Source organism: Thermobia domestica, chromosome 1 (genome assembly GCF_964235325.1).
Source record: "Thermobia domestica chromosome 1, izTheDome1.hap1.1, whole genome shotgun sequence".
In the NCBI taxonomy this organism is placed as follows: Eukaryota; Metazoa; Arthropoda; class Insecta; order Zygentoma; family Lepismatidae; genus Thermobia; species Thermobia domestica.
Window position 1 is genome coordinate 116,643,572 of NC_137454.1, and position 6,901 is coordinate 116,650,472.

General features: G+C 38.2%; 1 protein-coding gene across 2 annotated transcripts in view; it reads left to right on the top strand.

The window, feature by feature from the left end:
• sr (zinc finger domain-containing protein striped) overlaps positions 1–6,901 on the top strand; it is a 619,548-nt gene that overhangs the window by 466,014 nt on the left and 146,633 nt on the right. The gene's annotated exons all lie outside the window — the stretch shown is intronic.

A 6,901-nucleotide genomic window follows, 5' to 3' on the forward strand; every position in this document is an offset into this window, starting at 1 on the left:
TTACGTTATTTCATTGTGCTGTAGTTTACCGTTAATCTAAACGATCTTCTCTATCCGCCATATTTTCTTAAACACTAAAGAAAAGCAGAAAGTAAAAGAATTATACAACTTTTATTGAAAATTTTACTATCTTAAGAAAGTCCTTACAAATTGCAGCAAAAACCCCAAATTAAACTTTTAAACGATCGCACAACAAAATAACGTAACTACAAAATCTTCGTAAATTTACGATCGATCGACTTGAAAACTAGAATAGCAGTCAACAGACAGTTCTTAAACCAAAACTAGCCTCTCAAGAGGATCAGAGATGGATATCTCTGAAACCGAAAAGATCTTACGAAAACCCTCGAAATTACCATATATTGACCAAACTTATTATTATTAATAAAAATAATAATAATTTTTTAAAAAACCTGTAGCGGACATAAGCTCGTTAGGATCCGTTTTCTACTACTCATCTCTCAGTGGTAAAACAAGTAATAGAAAAGAAATTTCCCTATTAATTCTCTAATTCTCCCTATTATTTGTTTCTGTAGCTCGGAATTTAACCTTGGAAATTCTCCCGTAGAGAACTGACCGAAACATCCTCAGTGCTGAAAATTATCAAGCGACGGTTAACATGCGACTAAACGTACGAACTTGACGCGTGAGTTTACGCTATCTAAACAGTCAGTCATAACTGAGACTGAATTTTAGTGAGATTGCTACTAGAAATTAACGAAACATTCACGTCTAAAGAAACTTGGTTCTCTTGATTAGTTAATGGGAACCACGCACGCGGGATGCGGACTGGGATCCCGGCTTCATTTAGCCAGAGCAAATAAAGAAATATGGTCATTTGCCCAACCGTCTATTTCCTCAAGCCTCTAAACCAGTCATTTCCTAAAGTGGTTATTTTTTTCTTAATCTGATGATCATCAACCGAAACAGAAGGGACACCTGCTGCATTCTTAGCGAATACCACAAAAGTGATGGGTGGTATTTCGCACACGCTATTATGAAAAGTCTCCGGTAGACAGGGTTACAAGCAGGGGCGTCATTTGGGGGGGAAGCAGGGAGGGGCATTTGCCCCCCCTGAGTTTGGGATGTATATAGATTTTATCAATAGAATAGTAGTAAATCAGTGGAAACCGCGAAATTTTGCTTATATCAAGGGGTCTTGCCCCCCCCAAGCAAAATCTGAAATGACGCTCCTGTTACAGAGTGTCAGATAAAATTTTGTTGTTTTTAAAAATATAGTAAACTAAGCATGGTTGAACTAGTTCAACTGAAAAAGAAGCATAAACTAAGACTTTACAATATAAAATGTCTGTTTTACAATAAATTCACTGAACTTTTCTTTAAAAAGAAATCACAACCCAAAAGTACTGCCTAAATTACCTCAAGGTGAAAACGAAGTTATATTGATTAAGTGTCGAGTTTCTATTGACGCCGTTATTTTATTTTTAGCCTAACGTCTCATGATTATGCACAGAGGCAAAAGGACACAAGGACGAGACGGATCACATTGCTGGAGTAAAGGAAGTTGGAGGAAATGGTAGGATTCGAGAAAATCCACGCACACGGAGTTCACAACGAAGTCTACTTTGCTCGGGCTGGAATCGAACCAGAGGTTTGACGCCATTAGGACCAAGTTTTCAAATATATGCTGAATAAGTCAGTTTATTATTATTATTATTATCAAAATTTCCTTCAATCTTAATTAAGAAGAAAAGACAATATTAAAATAGTTTCTGGTACATAGTTTGCGCTGCATTTACTAATCGTAAGATTCCAAGTTCAAATCCCGAGTCCGCACATCCTGGTTAGGCCATCCAGGCAGGGGCGGATCCAGTGGGCGAGGAAACTTTCTCTCCTCCAGAAGAGGAAACTTTCTTATTATATATATATATATATATATATATATATATATATATATATATAAACATCCCAGAGTTTGGAACTCTTAAAATTAGCTCTAAGTACCAGTATTACAACCCACCGCCTCCCCGGAAGATTCAAGCGTCAGATGGAAAATCTGATGGTCTACTGAATCATAAGCTTTGGCTAAATCCACTGCGAGTGCACCAGCGGGAACATTGCGAAGGTGATAATACGAAAATAGATCTCGCAGGGAGCGAAGCGTGTATTGGATATTATGCGAGTCATGTAGCGCAGCTTGATACGGGCTAATGTATTTCCGAATAATAGGACGGAGTCTGGCAGCAAGAACTTTTGTAAATAATTTAAGATCCACTGGTAATAAGGACAGCGGCCTATAATCGGTCACGACTCGCGCAGTGGAGGACTTTGGAAATAGTACCACAATAGCTGTGTTTTGAGAAAAGGGGTCCCCAGATAACCATGCGTTAAAGAGGGTAACTAGTGTACGGCGAAGAAAAGACCAATAATGTTTATAAAAAGCAAAGCTCAGACCGTCAATCCCAGGGGAGCTACGGCCTTTGGTTCCTCGAAGAACAGAAAAAATTTCATCCTCAGTGATAGGACGTATTAAGGCTTGAGAGTCAGTCTCTGTCAACTTGTAAGGCAGAGCAGACAAGAATTCCGGGGCGTTAGAGCGATCCTGAGGCTGCACACTCGTAAAAGCTGTGTAATGCCTTGTGAATTCTTGGAGTATTTGTAACGAGTCAGAAACGACCATGCCGCCCGCCGTTAGTAGGGAGTCAATGTACGTAACTTTCCGCTTCCGAAACAGAAGATCAACTTGGTATATGGAGGCAGTTTCGTCCGGGAAACTATGATAAAAATCCTCCGAAAAATATGCTTGTATTGATGCATGTGAATTAGTGCTCTCAACGGGTCGGGTCGGGTCGGGTTGAAGACCGACCCGACCCGATCCGTGACCCGAATTGACTGACCCGACCCGACCCGACTGACCCGAACCGTGATCCGATCTGATTGACCTGACCCGATAACCCGACCCGAGCTGACCCGGTTGACCCGACCCGACAACCCGATCCGAGCTGACCCGATTGACCCAACCCGACCCGAGCTGACCCGACAACCCGACCCGAACTGACCCGACTGACCCGACCCGACAACCCGACCCGTTTGAGAGCACTATGGTCACGACACTGGGTGAACGCCAAAATGCACTCACATTGGGAAACTAGTTTTAAAAGCATAATTTTAGAAAATAAAGCATAAAGCATAATTTAAAATATATAGCACAATTCTTGGAAAATTCTCTTTAACTGAAAGTTTAACATACTGTGTTAATATTTTTTAAAGCCAATATTTACAGTGCAAAATCATTGAGAACATAACAATGCAACAATGAAAATCTTATTTTCATTTCTGTAAACTTTTCGGTGAAATCCTTTGATGTGGAGAAAAGAAAAAAGTAAAAGAAGAAATTTTTCTGCCAACAATGAATAGTATGCAAGAACTCCATACTATATTGTTACAGTGACGACGCCAGCTTTAAGTTCTTAGGGGGGCAAAGGAGGGGCAGATATATTTTCGGGGGGGGGGGGCTATTTGCCATACCAAAAATGACATATTTATTACGTTTGACTTATTTTACATTACATTGTGTATTTTGTTGCTGTTTTTATGTTAGATCTATATGATTACAAAATTAAACTTATTTCAAATAAAATTTGTAACTAACAAATAAGTAACGTCTGCACATGAAATATTTTTCAATGAAACTTTTGAAGCCTAAACATAAATAGAATTACTTTCGCGTATGCTACAAGTAACACATTCGTCTATATGCTACGTATCTCTCTCTCTCTATATATATATATAGCCAGACAGAGAGAGAATTTACGAGGAGCTGCTGAAAATGTCGTAGTCCAATCCAGAAGGAGTGTAGGTACTAGGTAGAAAAATGAAACCGTAGTTTAGAAAAACATATCTCTGTATATACAAATATAAATTTTCATATTAATAATGAAATTCTTATTGTTTCTCAGGCCTCTGAAGTGATTATGTGTGCCCAAACAGATAATTTCACGAACATCCAGATCCTTACTGTTATAACATTTTTGTTCCACCAAGGAAAGTCACCGAAGTAAATTAATTAGGAATTCAGTTAAACACCACGGGACTCTCCTCCGTTATATATGGTGGTGAAGAAGTAAGTGGCTTAGTATCAGGGGCGGATCCAGGGCCGACTTCTGGGAGGGGGCGGTGGGTTGTCATAATGCTACTTTTAAGGGCTCCAAACTCTGGGATGGATTTTATTTGTATATATAAAATAAGAAAGTTTCCTCTTCTGGGGGGGGGGCGATCGCTCCGATCGCCCCCCTGGATCCGCCCCTGCTTAGTATAAACGTAGCAATTTCTCAACAAATTATGCTTTACATCCAGGATGATTAAAAGCAATGACTCTTCCTGGAATCATGGATGCAATTTGTGACATTATTCTTGAAAATTGCAGCATTTCAGCCAGTGGTGGATATAGCCCGGGGCCGGAGGGCCTAGGTCACCCCAGTTTTTGTGTGACAAAAATAATTTAAGCTATTCTTTATATAGTTTTTAAAGTGTATAGTAAACTCACGATATATTTATTATAGTCTGAGGTCTGCTCCCCGCTTTCTCAGTTTTTACCTTCTCAGCAAAACTTGTGTCAGAGATTCTGGGCATTTCTTTGGAACTCGTCGGTAGCATAATTCAGAATGGCTTGGGTATGCGCAAGTTCTCGGCATAATGGATTCCCAAAATATATGTCAGGAGAATAAAGGGGTAACGGCATTAAGAGAAGTCTTCTTCCAGTTTGACCGTAATGCTGATCAATTTCGCTGACGAATAGTAACCATAGATGAAATATGGTTGTACCACTATGATCCTGAATCGGAACAACAGTCAATGGAGTAGTAGCACTCATTTCTCCATCGCCCCAAAAAGTTCAAGACACAGAAGTAGGTTGAGAAACTGTTTGGAACATTCTTCTGGTATAAGTATGGAGTGGTAGACTACCTCCTCAATGGTCAGATATTTAATCCAGAATCTATACATTACTTACAAAACTGAAAGAAAAATTCAAAGTTCAACGCTGCGGAAAATGAAAAGAAAGGAATTCTGTTCCTTCAGGAGAATACACCTGTCCATCAAGCCCCTGCGAACATAACTGACATTGCATAATCTAGGATTTCAATGTCTAGATCATCATTCTTATTCCGCAGATTTAGCTCCGTCTAACTATTACGTGTACTTATTTCCCAAACTTAAATAACACTTGAAAGACGCCATTTTAGATCTGATAGGGGTAGTGCTACGAACAGTGGTGCGAGGAAATCTAGATTTTTTTAACTTTTCTGCAAAAGCTGGAGCACTGTACAAGGTAGTATATTGACTCTCGGGGGAAGAGAAGAAGAAGTAAAACTTCACCAATCCACGTGCACTCCTGGGTTGGGCTACGAATTTTTCAGCAGTTCCTAGTCAATATGGTAGACGTCACGTCAGTACTTTGAAACAAAATAAGTAAAGGAGCACTAGTATAAACCAATTACTAACTAAAGATCAGCACTCTGACAATACATTTTATTGGGAATCAATTTCTTCCATAATTTTATTATTATCATTTGCAGGAAGGGAAAACACAACTCTTTTTATCTCCTTCAAAAAACTAAGCCCTGGTAGTTGCAAACTAAGCTGTTATAAGCACATCCTCTGAATATTGGAAGCCGAGAATAATGTTTCAGAAAAAAGAAGTTTTAAATAAAACAAAATATGAAGCTGAAAACTTCAAACCTGGATAAATACAAACAAGTTAGGTAACTGGTTTTACCTTTCTTTTGTTTCCAATCGAAGTTGATCCAATGAGAAGAAAACAAGTCGACCAAATCTACTATTGTTCGCTAGGCACAATTATTAAAAATCAGAAGAAAGAAGTATAACTAAAATTTACCTCAAAAGGGGCTAAATTAGAAAACAGAAATATGCGTGCATACCCAGACGCTCAAAGAAGAAAGCTTGAGGATTAATCTGCCACATAATAAATTCATGGAAAGTAGACTACAATTTGTCAATGAGATTGGTTATGATACTGATATAAAATACTACGTGAAGAATGTTTAAAGATTGTACGAGTCTGGAGGGGCAGTCTAAGTGGCAGTCAGGGGGGCAAAAGTAGCTACTAGGGGGGCGCTCGCCCCCCTTGCCCCCCTCTGGCGTCGTCACTGTATTGTTATGTTTACTTTTTGAACTTAAACACTTTCTGTACTTTTTGGTGGCATCTTTTATTTTCCCTTTCTGTATATATGTACCTGTAAGGCGCACACAAATGATAGAAAAAATTTATTCGAGCAAAGCACATCTCTTTACAATGAATTAAGTGAAAAGTTCATTAAATATGAGAGAAACTAGTTGCAAAAAAAATCAATAAATAGATCAAGATATTTAGAATATTTAATGTATAATAAATATACATTATACACGATTAATGTAAAATAATCATTGAAATTAACAATAAAGCATAATTTAAAAAAAGCATAATTAAACAAGAAATAAAGCATAATGTGGGCTGCTCTAACAATTAAGTTGTATGAAGACGAGAAGAAAACGAAAGCTGGTTCCTTAACGAATTTCGTTGATCTTCTTTGTGTCTACAAAAACGCATTCCTAGAAACCTACAAGCTAGGTATCATCTCTGTGATTATATCAGTTTCTAGTGCTACATGTGAAAGGTCATTCTCTTCTTTGAAAAGATTAAAGACTTGTATACGCAATTCAATGACTCATGATAGGTTGAAAAACTTAGTGTTACTTTATTTTGAGAAGAAAATTGCTAAATCGTTAGATCTTTAACAAGTTGTGGATATGTTTGCTGCTGCCCACACGAATAGAAAGATCCTCTTCAAGTAGAGGCATGAACCTATAAGTTATTTTCTTTACCTGTAAAAGTGTATTTGCTTCCACTTAAGTCAACCAGCTACACATATTTTAAACGCCA